The 15,000-nt window shown below is 59.7% G+C and overlaps 1 non-coding gene across 1 annotated transcript; it reads right to left on the bottom strand.

Moving 5' to 3' along the window:
* Positions 1-2,697: 2,697 nt before the first annotated feature.
* On the bottom strand, positions 2,698-2,816 carry LOC131867141 (5S ribosomal RNA). The gene has a single exon (XR_009365733.1). It is a non-coding gene; the product is annotated as a 5S ribosomal RNA (ribosomal RNA).
* Between the last annotated feature and the right edge of the window lie 12,184 nt (positions 2,817-15,000).

Here is a 15,000-nt window from a genome sequence, read left to right as displayed (position 1 = left end):
CGCACCTCGCTGCCCACCTTGGTGTGCTCTGAGGTGCGCACCCGGGAGCGCTACGAAGTGTGCTCCAAGGTGCGGCGTGCACGTTGTCGGAGCCCGGTTTGCCCCGGGTGCGCACCTCGCCTGCACCTTGGCCGGGGTGGGCACCTTGGCTGGGTTTGCCCAGGGTGCGCTCCGAAGCGGGGTTACTGGAGCGCCCCCTCTTTTTTTGTCAGAGCGTTTGGTGGGGTTTCTCGCATTGGCTCTTCCCAGGCCCGGTTGTTGGGTGCGCTCCCACCCTGGCGCGCGCGAAGTTGGAAGTTGGGTTAATTGCCCGGGCGCGCACCTTCGCCAGGGTGGGCACCTTGGTGCGCACACCTTGGCTGGGCTGCGCACCAGGGCGGGCTCAAGATGGCACCAGCATTCCCTTTTTCTCACTATCTTTCAAAACGGAAATTTTAAAATCTCGTTTTTTTTTTGCCTTTTATGGAAATTAGTGAAGGCATCGCATCAAAGGTGCGCACCTCGCTGCCCACCTTGGTGTGCTCCGAGGTGCCCACCACGGTGCGCAACGCCGGTGCGAACCCGGGAGCGCCCCGATGTGTGCTCCAAGGTGCGGCGTGCACGAAGTCGGACCCCGGTTTGCCCCGGGTGCGCACCTCGCGTGCACCTTGGTGCGCACACCTTGGCTGGGTTGCGCGGCCTGGTGGGCACCATGGTGCACACCAAGGAGCGCTCCGAAGTGTGCTCCAAGGTGCGGCGTGCACGAAGTCGGAGCCCGGTTTGCCCCGGGTACGCACCTCGCGTGCACCTTCGCCGGGGTGGGCACCTCGGCTGGGTTGCGCGCCCTGGTGCGCACCAAGGAGCGCTCCGAAGTGTGCTCCAAGGTGCGGCGTGCACGAAGTCGGAGCCCGGTTTGCCCCGGGTGCGCACCTTCGCCGCGGTGCGCACCATGGCGTGCACGAAGTCGGAGCCCGGTTTGCCCCGGGTGCGCACCTCGCGTGCACCTTCGGCGGGGTTGTGCGCCCTGGTGGGCACCATGGTGCGCACCAAGGAGCGCTCCGAAGTGTGCTCCAAGGTGCGGCGTGCACGAAGTCGGAGCCCGGTTTGCCCCGGGTGCGCACCTCGCGTGCACCTTCGGCGGGGTTGCGCGCCCTGGTGGGCACCATGGTGCGCACCAAGGAGCGCTCCGAAGTGTGCTCCAAGGTGCGGCGTGCACGAAGTCGGAGCCCGGTTTGCCCCGGGTGCGCACCTCGCGTGCACCTTCGCCGCGGTGGGCACCATGGCGTGCACGAAGTCGGAGCCCGGTTTGCCCCGGGTGCGCACCTCGCGTGCACCTTCGCCGGGGTGGGCACCTCGGCTGGGTTGCGCGCCCTGGTGCGCACCAAGGAGCGCTCCGAAGTGTGCTCCAAGGTGCGGCGTGCACGAAGTCGGAGCCCGGTTTGCCCCGGGTGCGCACCTCGCGTGCACCTTCGCCAGGGTGGGCACCTCGGTGCGCACACCTTCTCAATGTTTTCTTGCCTTTTCTGGAAATTGGTGAAGGCAGCGCATCAAAGGTGCGCACCTCGGTGTGCTCCGAGGTGCGAACCCGAGAGCGCTCCGAGGTGCCCACGAAGTCGAAAGTCGGGTTAATTGCATTGTTTTCCCCGGGTGCGCTCCGAGGTGCGCAACATCGGCGCGCACCAAGGAGGGCTCCGAAGTGTGCTCCAAGGTGCGCACGATGGCGTGCACCTCTGGTGCGCACGATTCGGAGCTCGGTTTGACCGGGGTGCGCACACCTTGGCTGGGTTGCGCACCTTTTGTGCGCTCCAAGGTGCGCACGAAGTCGGAGCTCGGTTTGCCCCGGGTGCGCACCTTCGCCAGGGTGCGCACCTTGATGCGCACGCCTTGGCTGGGCTGCGCACCTTGGTGGGCGCCATGGTGCGCACCTTTCGTGCGCTCCAAGGTGCGCACGAAGTCGGAGCTCGGTTTGCCCCGGGTGCGCACCTTGGTGGGCGCCATGGTGCACTCCGAGGTGCCCAAGATTGGTGCGCACCAAGGAGCGCTCCGAAGTGCGCTCCAAGGTGCGCGCGAAGTCGAAAGTTGGGTTAATTGTCCGGTTTGCCTCGGGTGCGCACCTTGCGTGCACCTTCGCCAGGGTGGGCGCCTTGGTGCGCACACCTTGGCTGGGCTGCGCACACCTTGGCACCCGCGTTTCCTTCATTTTAAATTTTTTTTTTTTACAATCTCTCAAGTGGGAAATTCTATAATCTCAACTTTTTTTGCCTTTTCAGGAAACTTTTGAATGGAGCGCATCATTGGTGCGCTCCGAAGTGTGCTCCAAAGCTCTCTCCAGCTGCGTGCACCTGCCCCGGCCGCGCACCCGGCCCCGCCCAGCTTCGCTCACCTGTCCCGGGCGTCTGGTGCGGAACCTTAGAGTAAGAAACATCACCGTGCACCTTGGCCAACGTGCGCGACTCGACCGAGCGCGCACTGGCCGAGGTGCACACCGATTTCACCTGGGTGCGCGCGCAGCACCTCGGGCGCACCGGGGTGCGCGCACAACGCCCGGGTTGCACCGTGGCCTGTGTGCTCGGGGCGCCTCGGGTGCGCGCTCGGTGTCGCCCCCGCGCGCGCGGTAGTGCGGGCAGCGCACCCCGGCCCGGCCCGGCCCCGACGAGAACGCAAACGGGCAAAAGGTTTATTCAAATAGCATTGCGACGCCCGGCGAAAAACTAAAAAAGGGTGCAACACCGGGACTTCCCGGGAGGTCACCCATCCCAGTACTACTCCGGCCCAAGCGCGCTTAACTGCGGAGTTCTGATGGGATCTGGTGCACTAATGCTGGTATGATCGCACCCGTTATGAGCTTGTCGCAGTGTGTACTTAGCAAACCGCGACCCACGTGCGAATCCACCCCGGCCACCCACCCCCGTCGAGGTGCACACCCTCCCTCGCGAAGTGCGCCCCGTTCGCCAAGTGTGAGCCCTGCCCGGGTGCGCGCACCTTGCTAGGGCGTCGGGTGTGCACCCGGCCCGGCCTACGTGCGTGCACCTGGAGGGGGCGTCGTGTGCGTGCAGTGTCCCGTCTGCAACGCGGTGCCCACACACCACCTCGGGCGCAACGACCTGCGCTCACATGTGGGCCGAGTGCACCTTGGTGCATGTTCGGGGCGCCTCGGGTGCACGCTCGATCTTGCCCCGGTGCACCAAGGCGCTCGGTTTGCCCCGGGTGCGCACTTGGTGCAAGGTGGGCACCCAAAATAGGGATCAAGCACCAAAACACAAGTTTCGGGATGCAAAATGGGACCCAAGGACCACAAATGCGTTCCAAGACCCATGATGGGTCCACGAGAACAAAAATGTGTTCCGAGACTTAATAAACAAATATTGGGTTTTAGGAGAAGAAACATGCTCTGATGCCCAAAACGAGAATCGACCCCGAAAAGGCCACAGGCCAAAAGTGGGATGCGAGACAAAAAAAAATGGGACCCGAGGACCAAAATTGGGTTCCCAGGTCGAAGACAGGGCAACCGGACAAGAAACGACCTCTAAGGCTCGAAATGAGTCCCGACGACTAAAACTTGACAAGAAGCACCCATCAGGCACCCAACTCGACACCCATGGGATGCCGACCCACCCGGGCTTCCACCTAGCACACCTTGGCACCCACCCACCCTCGCACCCAACCTCGCACCCAACTTAGCACCTTTGAACCCACATTGGCACTCACCCTGACCCTGGCACCTTGGAACCCACATTGGCACTCACCTTGACCCTGGCACCCACCTTTGCACTCACCTTGGGACCCACCCTGGCTCCCACCTCGGCACCCACCCAGACACCCACCTTGGTTCCTTGGCACCCACCTTGGATCCTTGGCACCCACCCCGACACCCACCTTGGCACGCAACTTGGCTACTTGCCACCCACCTTGGCTCCTTGACGCCCACCCCGACAACCACCCCGTGACCTACCCTGGCTAGGGTTGGTGCACACCCACCCTGGTGCCCACCTTGGCACCCACCCTATGACCCACCTTGGCACGCACCTTAGTACCCACCCCGTTACCCACCCTAGGACCCACCCCGTGACCCACCTTGGCCAGGGTGGGTGCACCCACCCTGGTGCCCACCTTGGCACCCACCCATCCTAGCACCCAGCCTGTGACCGGGCTTGGAACCCAACCTTGCACCCGCACCCGTCTTGGCCAGTGTGGGTGCGCACCCATCCTGGCACCCACGTTGTGACACACCCTTTAACCCACGCACCCTAGCACCCACGTTGGCACCCACCTTGGAACCCAACCTAGCAACTTGGCACCCACCCCGTGACCCACCTTGGCATCCACCATAGCAGTCGCCGACTTGGCACCCACCTCGGCACCCACCTTGACACTTGTGGACCCACCTTGCCACTCACCCTAGCATCGACCCATCCTAGCACCCACCCTGGCACCTTTGCACCCTAGCACTCACCCATCCTAGCACCTAACCTGTGACCCACCTTGACACTCACCCTCGCACCCACCTTGGAACCCAACCTAGCACCCACCCACCCTGACACCAACCCTAGCACCTACCCACCCTTGCACCCACCCTGTGACCCATCTTGGCACCCACCCATCCTACCACTCAACCTATCACCCACCTTCTCACCCACCTTGGCATCCACCTTAGCACCCACCCACACTGGCACCTTGGCACCCACCTCGGGCAAGGTGGGTGCACACCCACCCTGGCACCCAATTTAGAACCCACCGAGCATGTTACCCACCTTGGCACCCACATTGCAGCCCACCCTAGTACCCACCCTATGACCCACATTGGCATCCACACCCTAGCACCCAGGCACCTCGACACCCGCCTTGACACCCACCCTAGCACTGAACCTGTGACCCACCTTGGAACTCACCCTAGAACCCACCCACCCTGTGAACCACCTTGGCATCCACCTTAGCACCCACCCACCTTGGCACCCACTCTAGCACTCACCCATCCTAACACCCAACTTGTTACCCACCTTGGCACCCGCCCTCGCGTCCACCTTGAAACCCACCCTAGCACCCACCCACGCAGGAGCCCACCTTGGCACCCAACCTAACACCCACGCATCCTGGCACCCAACTTGTGACCCACCTTGGAACCCACCCTAGTACCCACCTTTGAACCCACTATATCACCAACCCACCTTGGCACCCACCCTATGACCCTCTTTGGAATCCACCCTAGCACGCACCCACCCTGGCACCCACCATGGAGCGCACCCTAGCACCCACCCACCTCGGCACGCACCTCAACACCCACCTTGGTGTGCGCACTGCGCCAACCTCTCAAAGACCCTATGTGGTGCGCTCCAAAGTGTACACCTTTGGTGCGCTCCAAGGTGCGCACCTTTGGTGCACACCGAGGTGCACACCAAAGTGTGCACCGAGGTGAGCACCAAAGTGCACTCCAGGGTGCACACCAAGGCGTGCACCTTTGGTGCGGTCAATGCAAACGAATTCGGAAGTTGGGGTCGATGTCCTAATCGCTGCTGCAGACTACACGTATGAGAATCGGACAAATAGCTTTATATAGGGGAGGTGTTGCGTTTGATGGGTCGACTCCCCTGGTTGTGTGCACTGCACCAACTTCAAAGACCCTGTCTTGTTTAAGAAGTCAAAAGTTGGGGTGGATGTCCTAATCATTGCTGCAGTCTACGCATGTATGAGAATCAGACAAATAGCTTATATAGGGGAGGTGTTGCATTCGGTGGGTTGACTCCCCTGGTTGTGCGCACTGCGCCAACCTCAAAGACCCCGCATAGCAGAAGAAGTCGGAAGTCGGATTTTGGTGAGCACCAAGGCGTGCACCTTTGGTGCGGTCAACGCAGACGAATTCAGAAGTTGGGGTGGATGTCCTAATCGTTGTTGCAGGCTACACATGTATGAGAATCAGACAAATAGCTTATATAGGGGAGGTGTTGGGTTTGATGGGTCAACTCCCTTGGTTGTGCGCATTACGCCAACCTCAAAGACCTTGTTTTCGTTAAGAAGTCAAAAGTTGGGGTCAATGTCCTAATGGCTCCTGCAGGCTACACATGTATGAGAATCGGACAAATAGCTTATATAGGGGAGGTGTTGGGTTTGATGGGTCGACTCCCCTGGTTGTGCGCATTACGTCAACCTCAAAGACCTTGTTTTCGTTAAGAAGTCAAAAGTTGGGGTCGATGTCCTAATTGCTCCTGTAGACTACACATGTATGAGAATCAGACAAATAGCTTATATAGGGGAGGTGTTGGGTTTGATGGGTTGACTCCCCTAGTTGTTCGCATTACACCAACCTCAAAGACCTTGTTTTCGTTTAGAAGCCGAAAGTTGGGGTCGATGTCCTAATTGCTCCTGCAGGCTACGCATGTATGAGAATCAGACAAATAGCTTATATAGGGGAGGTGTTGGGTTTGATGGGTCGACTCCCCTGGTTGTGCGCATTGCGCCAACCTCAAAGACCCTGCATTGCGGATGAAGTCGAAAGTCAGAGTTTGGTGTGCTACAAGGTGTGGTCGAAGGTGCTCACCTAGGTGTGCACCTTTGGAGCACAGGAAAAGTGCCCTCCAAAAGTGCGCACCTTTGGAGTGCACAAAAGTGCCCTCCAAAAGTGCGCACCTTTGGAGCGCAGAAAAGTGCCCTCCAAAAAGTGCCCTCCAAAAGTGCGCACCTTTGGAGCGCAGAAAAGTGCCCTCCAAAAAGTGCCCTCCAAAAGTGCGCACCTTTGGAGCGCAGAAAAGTGCCCTCCAAAAAGTGCCCTCCAAAAGTGCGCACCTTTGGAGCGCAGAAAAGTGCCCTCCAAAAAGTGCCCTCCAAAAGTGCGCACCTTTGGAGCGCAGAAAAGTGCCCTCCAAAAAGTGCCCTCCAAAAGTGCGCACCTTTGGAGCGCAGAAAAGTGCCCTCCAAAAAGTGCCCTCCAAAAGTGCGCACCTTTGGAGCGCAGAAAAGTGCCCTCCAAAAAGTGCCCTCCAAAAGTGCGCACCTTTGGAGCGCAGAAAAGTGCCCTCCAAAAAGTGCCCTCCAAAAGTGCGCACCTTTGGAGCGCAGAAAAGTGCCCTCCAAAAGTGCGCACCTTTGGAGCGCACAAAAGTGCCCTCCAAAAGTGCGCACTTTTGGTGCGCACCAAGGCGCTGGTTCGGTCGTTGCAGGCGAGTTCGGAAGTTGGGGTCGATGTCCTGAGCGGAGGTGCAAACTACACAGGTGTCGGAATCGGACAAATAGCTTATATAGGGGAGGTGTATGCTTCGATGGGTCGACTCCCCAGGTTGAGCGCACCGCGCCAACCTCAAAGACCCTACGGTATGGATGAAGTCGGAAGTTGGGTCCGATGACCGATTCGATTAGTAGGTATGCTCATGAGGTCGGAATTTGGGTCCGATGACCTGCCATGTGCAGGAAGGCGAATGTTGACACTGTGCGTTGCAAGGTGCACACCAAGGCGCTGGTGCGGTCTTTTTAGTCGAGTTCGGAAGTTGGGGTCGATGTCCTGATCGGAGGTGCAAGCTACACAGGTGTGGGAATCGGACAAATAGCTTATATAGGGGAGGTGTATGCTTCGTTGGGTCGACTCCCCGGGTTGAGCGCACCGCGCCAACCTCAAAGACCCTACGGTATGGATGAAGTCGGAAGTTGGGTCCGATGACCGATTCGATATGTAGGCATACTCGCGAGGTCGGAATTTGGGTCCGATGACCTGCCACGTGCAGGAAGGCGAATGTTGGCACTGTGCGTTGCAAGGTGCGCACCAAGGCGCTGGTTCGGTCGTTGGAGGCGAGTTCGGAAGTTGGGGTCGATGTCTTGATCGGAGGTGCAAACTACACAGGTGTGGGAATCGGACAAATAGCTTATATAGGGGAGGTGTATGCTTCGTTGGGTCGACTCCCCGGGTTGAGCGCACCGCGCCAACCTCAAAGACCCTACGGTATGGATGAAGTCGGAAGTTGGGTCCGATGACCGATTCGATATGTAGGCATACTCGCGAGGTCGGAATTTGGGTCCGATGACCTGCCATGTGCAGGAAGGCGAATGTTGGGACTGTGCGTCGCAAGGTGCGCACCAAGGCGCTGGTGCCGTCGTTGCAGTCGAGTTCGGAAGTTGGGGTCGATGTCCTGGTCAGAGGTGCAAACTACACAGGTGTGGGAATCGGACAAATAGCTTATATAGGGGAGGTGTATGCTTCGATGGGTCGACTCCCTGGGTTGAGCGCACCGCGCCAACCTCAAAGACCCTACAGTATGGATGAAGTCGGAAGTTGGGTCCGATGACCGATTCGATACGTAGGCATATTGGCGAGGTCTGAATTTGTGTCCGATGACCTGCCATGCGCAGGAAGGCGGAATTTGGGTCCGATGACCGAGTTGATGGCGTGCCATGCGCAGAAAGGCGGAATTTGGGTCCGATGACCGAGTTGATGTTGATGGCCCGCCATGCACAGGAAGGCGGAATTTGGGTCCGATGACCGATTTGAAGGCGTGCCATACGCAAAAAGGCGGAGTTTGGGTCCGATGACCGAGTTGATATTGATGGCCCGCCATGCGCAGGAAGGCGGAATTTGGGTCCGATGACCTGACATACGCATGGAGTCCGACTCGGGGGCCGATGTTCGATTCGATGACTTGCATTGTGGGTAAAGTCGGAAGTTGTGGTCTTTGACCCGATTCGATGACCAGACTTCGGCTGCTTGAGAATCGGACAAATAACTTATATAGGGGAGGTAGTGTTCTCGAGCATCCTCCCCCCGTGCCCGTTTATGTCGATTGATGCTGGTGCTCGACTGGTTGGAGCGCTCGGATGCAAAAATCTTGCACCAGGATTTATCGATTGTGATGGACACGGCAAGTCTCCTGATTGCTATGCAGGAGCTCATCGTGAATCTCTATGCGGCCTTGGTATGGACTCGACCTGCGGAATGGTTCGGCAATGGTAGTCGCTCCAACACGTCCTTGCAATGGCCACAGAGGTGATTCGACTAGAGCTCCAGTCTAGCTTTTGGGTTGCTTGGCGGACTGGTATAGCCGCGATCGAGTTCCGGCCATGAACGTTTTAGATAGCTCTTGGGCTTTCTGGGACGGAAGTCGGAAGTTTGGGCTGTTGTCCGATTTGATGACCATTCTTCGGATGTGTGAGAATCGGACAAATAACTTATATAGGGGACTGTGTTGTCTCACGCAGCCCCCTCCGTGCCCCTCTATCTCGACCGATGTTGGTGCTTGAAAGGGTTGGGATCGCTCGGATTTATAAACGTGCACCACCATTTGTCGAGTGTGAGGGACGCGGCAGGTCTCCTAAATGCTATGCGGGCGCTCTCTGAGAATCTCTATCCGGCCTCGACACAGACTAGTCTTGCTGAATGGTTTGGCACTGGTAGTCGATCCAACACGTCGTTGTTGTGGCCGCCTAGGCGATTCGATTCGAGCCCCCGTCTAGCTTTTGGGTTGCTTGGCGGATTTTGCCCTATCCGCAAGTGAGCTCGGTCCCTAAACGTTCGAGAAACCCGATTGCTATGCGCCGACTCTCTTTCTTGCGAGCCTCCATCTAGCTTTTGGGTCTCTACGGAACGGAAGTCGGAATCTGGGACCGTTGTTTGATTCGACGAGGCAGACTACGGTTGTGCGAGAATCGGACAAATAACTTATATAGGGGAGGTGTTGACTGGAGCATTCTCCCCCGTGCCCCTCTAACTCGACCAATGCTGGCGCTCGAACGGTGGTAGCGCTCGGATTTTCATTGAGCGCCAGCATTGGTCGATTTAGAGGGGCATGCGAGATTCCCGAATGCTATGCGAGGGCTCTAACGGAAATGTCTATTGGTTTCGGTATGGATGCAATTGCGAGTGGTTCGGCAAAGGTAGTCGTTCCGATGCGTCCATGTCGTGGCCAAATCGATAATTCGATTTGAGCCCTCGTATAGCATTTGGGTCTCTCGATGTGATTCCGCATTCCAGTCCCTTTGGGCACTGCTTGAGCCGCATCCCAGGGGTTTCCCTTCCCAATAATCTGCCTCGCAACCCGATTGCTATGCGGTGAGGCTCCTCGGCCGCCTCGGAACTATCTGTGTATCAGACGCATCGCGGGATAAGGGGTTGGCAACGGTAGTCGCCCCAAGCGCGTCCGATGCTTGGACCATTCCGAGGCGGCCCTGAAGCCTCTTCCGTCTAGCCGTTGGGTCCTTCTCGCCGCATCCCTCGCCTCGCACCCCGATTGCTATGCGGTGAGGCTCCTCGGCCGCCTCGGAACTATCTGTGTATCGGACGCGTCGCGGGATAAGGGGTTGTCACTGGTAGTCGCCCCAAGCGCGTCCGATGCTTGGACCATTCCGAGGCGGCCCTGAAGCCTCTTCCGTCTAGCCGTTGGGTCCTTCTCGCCGCATCCCTCGCCTCGCACCCCGATTGCTATGCGGTGAGGCTCCTCGGCCGCCTCGGAACTATCTGTGTATCGGACGCGTCGCGGGATAAGGGGTTGTCATTGGTAGTCGCCCCAAGCGCGTCCGATGCTTGGACCATTCCGAGGCGGCCCTGAAGCCTCTTCCGTCTAGCCGTTGGGTCCTTCTCGCCGCATCCCTCGCCTCGCACCCCGATTGCTATGCGGTGAGGCTCCTCGGCCGCCTCGGAACTATCTGTGTATCGGACGCGTCGCGGGATAAGGGGTTGTCACTGGTAGTCGCCCCAAGCGCGTCCGATGCTTGGACCATTCCGAGGCGGCCCTGAAGCCTCTTCCGTCTAGCCGTTGGGTCCTTCTCGCCGCATCCCTCGCCTCGCACCCCGATTGCTATGCGGTGAGGCTCCTCGGCCGCCTCGGAACTATCTGTGTATCGGACGCGTCGCGGGATAAGGGGTTGTCACTGGTAGTCGCCCCAAGCGCGTTCGATGCTTGGACCATTCCGAGGCGGCCCTGAAGCCTCTTCCGTCTAGCCGTTGGGTCCTTCTCGCCGCATCCCTCGCCTCGCACCCCGATTGCTATGCGGTGAGGCTCCTCGGCCGCCTTGGAACTATCTGTGTATCGGACGCGTCGCGGGATAAGGGGTTGTCACTGGTAGTCGCCCCAAGCGCGTCCGATGCTTGGACCATTCCGAGGCGGACCCGAAGCCTCTTCCGTCTAGCCGTTGGGTCCTTCTCGCCGCATCCTTCGCCTCGCACCCCGATTGCTATGCGGTGAGGCTCCTCGGCCGCCTCGGAACTATCTGTGTATCGGACGCGTCGCGGGATAAGGGGTTGTCACTGGTAGTCGCCCCAAGCGCGTCCGATGCTTGGACCATTCCGAGGCGGACCCGAAGCCTCTTCCGTCTAGCCGTTGGGTCCTTCTCGCCGCATCCCTCGCCTCGCACCCCGATTGCTATGCGGTGAGGCTCCTCGGCCGCCTTGGAACTATCTGTGTATCGGACGCGTCGCGGGATAAGGGGTTGTCACTGGTAGTCGCCCCAAGCGCGTCCGATGCTTGGACCATTCCGAGGCGGACCCGAAGCCTCTTCCGTCTAGCCGTTGGGTCCTTCTCGCCGCATCCCTCGCCTCGCACCCCGATTGCTATGCGGTGAGGCTCCTCGGCCGCCTTGGAACTATCTGTGTATCGGACGCGTCGCGGGATAAGGGGTTGTCACTGGTAGTCGCCCCAAGCGCGTCCGATGCTTGGACCATTCCGAGGCGGACCCGAAGCCTCTTCCGTCTAGCCGTTGGGTCCTTCTCGCCGCATCCCTCGCCTCGCACCCCGATTGCTATGCGGTGAGGCTCCTCGGCCGCCTTGGAACTATCTGTGTATCGGACGCGTCGCGGGATAAGGGGTTGTCACTGGTAGTCGCCCCAAGCGCGTCCGATGCTTGGACCATTCCGAGGCGGCCCCGAAGCCTCTTCCGTGTAGCCGTTGGGTCCTTCTCGCCGCATCCCTCGCCTCGCACCCCGATTGCTATGCGGTGAGGCTCCTCGGCCGCCTTGGAACTATCTGTGTATCGGACGCGTCGCGGGATAAGGGGTTGTCACTGGTAGTCGCCCCAAGCGCGTCCGATGCTTGGACCATTCCGAGGCGGCCCCGAAGCCTCTTCCGTGTAGCCGTTGGGTCCTTCTCGCCGCATCCCTCGCCTCGCACCCCGATTGCTATGCGGTGAGGCTCCTCGGCCGCCTTGGAACTATCTGTGTATCGGACGCGTCGCGGGATAAGGGGTTGTCACTGGTAGTCGCCCCAAGCGCGTCCGATGCTTGGACCATTCCGAGGCGGACCTGAAGCCTCTTCCCTCTAGCCGTTGGGGCTTTCTCGCCGCATCCCTCGCCTCGCACCCCGATTGCTATGCTGTGAGGCTCCTCGGCCGCCTTGGAACTATCTGTGTATCGGACGCATCGCGGGATAAGGGGTTGGCAGTGGTAGTCGCCCCAAGCGCATCCGATGCTTGGACCATTCCGAGGCGGCCCTGCAGCCTCTTCCGTCTAGCCGTTGGGGCCATCTCGCCGCATCCCCCACCTCGCACCACGATTGCTATGCGGTGAGGCTCCTTGGCCGCCTCGGAACTATCTGTGTATCGGACGCATCGCGGGATAAGGGGTTGTCACTGGTAGTCGCCCCAAGCGCGTCCGATGCTTGGACTATTCCGAGGCGGCCCTGCAGCCTCTTCCGTCTAGCCGTTGGGGCCATCTCGCTGCATCCCCCACCTCCTCGGCCGCCTCGGAACTATCTGTGTATCGGACGCATCGCGGGATAAGGGGTTGGCAGTGGTAGTCGCCCCAAGCGCGTCCGATGCTTGGACTATTCCGAGGCAGCCCTGCAGCCTCTTCCGTCTAGCCTTTGGGGCCATCTCGCCGCATCCCTCGCCTCGCACCCCGATTGCTATGCGGTGAGGCTCCTCGGCCGCCTGGGAACTATCTTCGTATCGGACGCATCGCGGGATAAGGGGTTGTCACTGGTAGTCGCCCCAAGCGCGTCCGATGCTTGGACTATTCCGAGGCGGCCCTGTGGCCTCTTCCGTCTAGCCGTTGGGGCCATCTCGCCGCATCCCCCACCTCGCACCCCGATTGCTATGCGGTGAGGCTCTTCGGCCGCCTTGGAACTATCTTCGTATCGGACGCATCGCGGGATAAGGGGTTGTCACTGGTAGTGGCCCCAAGCGCGTCCGATGCTTGGACTATTCCGAGGCGGCCCTGCAGCCTCTTCCGTCTAGCCGTTGGGGCCATCTCGCCGCATCCCCCACCTCGCACCCCGATTGCTATGCGGTGAGGCTCCTCGGCCGCCTTGGAACTATCTTCGTATCGGACGCATCGCGGGATAAGGGGTTGTCACTGGTAGTCGCCCCAAGCGCGTCCGATGCTTGGACTATTCCGACGCGGCCCTGTGGCCTCTTCCGTCTAGCCGTTGGGGCCATCTCGCCGCATCCCCCACCTCGCACCCCGATTGCTATGCGGTGAGGCTCCTCGGCCGCCTTGGAACCATCTTCGTATCGGACGCATCGCGGGATAGGGGGCTGTCACTGGTAGTCGCCCCAAGCGTGTCCGATGCTTGGACCATTCCTAGGCGGCCCTGAAGCCTCTTCCGTCTAGCCGTTGGGGCCTTCCCGCCCCATCCCTCGCCTCGCACCCCCGATTGCTATGCGGTGAGGCTCCTCGGCCGCCTTGGAACCATCTGTGTATCGGACGCATCGCGGGATAAGGGGTTGGCACTGGCAGTCGCCCCAAGCGCGTCCGATGCTTGGACCATTCCGAGGTGGCCCTGAAGCCTCTTCCGTCTAGCCGTTGGGGCCTTCCCGCCCCATCCCTCGCCTCGCACCCCGATTGATATGCGGTGAGGCTCCTCGGCCGCCTTGGAACTATCTGTGTATCGGACGCATCGCGGGATAAGGGGTTGGCACTGGTAGTCGTCCCAATCGCATCCGATGCTTGGACCATTCCGAGGCGGCCCTGCAGCCTCTTCCGTTTAGCCGTCGGGGCCTTCCCGCCGCATCCCTCGCCTCGCATCCCGATTCCTATGCGGTGAGTCTTCTCGGCCGCCGCGGAACTATACCTGTTATTGCTACTGCATCCTTCGGCTGGTAACCTCCTCTGCCGCCTTGGAACGTTCTCTTTGTCGGACGCGTCGCGGGATAAGGGGTTGGCACTGGTAGTCGCCCCAAGCGCGCCCGATGCATAGACCGCTCCGAGTCGACCTTGCTTTCAGCCTCTCACATGCATAGACCTCTCTGAGTCGACCCTGCAGCCTCTCACGTTTAGCCTTTGGAATCTCGCCTCACAACATGATTGCTATCCTTGATGCATCCCTTGCCTCGAGCCCTGATTGCTTTCTTGGCTGCATCCCTCCTCTCCTCACAGCCCGGTTGTCATCACTGCTTCATCCGTCGCTTCATGCATTCTGGCTGCTGGGCCCTTCCCACCGCACACCTCGATTGCTATCTCTTCTGCATCACACACCCCGATTGCTATCTCTGCTACATCCCTCGGCTCTCACTTCTGCATCCTTCGCCTCACACCTCGATTGCTATCAATGCTGCATCCGTAACCTCACACCCCGATTGCTATGCGGGGAGGCTCCTTGGCCGCCTTGGAAATTTCTGTGTGTCGGACGCACCGCGGGATAAGGGGTTGGCACTGGTAGTCGCCCCAAGTGCGCCCGATTCTTAGACCGCTTCGAGGTGACCTCGTAGCCTCTTTCGTCCAGGCTTCCTGCCTTCAACGCCCTTTTTACACCTCGATTGCTATGCGCGGGCTCGTTGGCGTCTATCACCTCTCTGCGAAGAGTGGCACGATGATTGTTGGGGTAAATCGTAGCAGTCCGATCTCTGGCCTTGGGCCATTGTGAGGGCTGATCGATTTCCTGTGCGCATCTCGTGTTCGCCCAGTAACAGACTCGACGACTTGTAATCGGTCTTGTTCCCGATTGTTCCTGGAGGTAGTCTTCGGAACTCTTGGATTTGACCTGTCACTCGAACTGTCCTCTTCCGAGGATGCTTGTGTGTGTGTGCTTGTGCCATTTCCTTGGCGGTATTAACGAGATATTAAAGAGCGGAGTGAGCGCCTCGCCCAGCTATGTTTGGGGCTCTCACTCCCTTACC

Source organism: Cryptomeria japonica, unplaced genomic scaffold (assembly GCF_030272615.1).
Source record: "Cryptomeria japonica unplaced genomic scaffold, Sugi_1.0 HiC_scaffold_164, whole genome shotgun sequence".
In the NCBI taxonomy this organism is placed as follows: domain Eukaryota; kingdom Viridiplantae; phylum Streptophyta; class Pinopsida; order Cupressales; family Cupressaceae; genus Cryptomeria; species Cryptomeria japonica.
The sequence above is the reverse complement of the archived record's forward strand: the minus strand, read 5'-3'. Positions and strand labels throughout refer to the sequence as shown.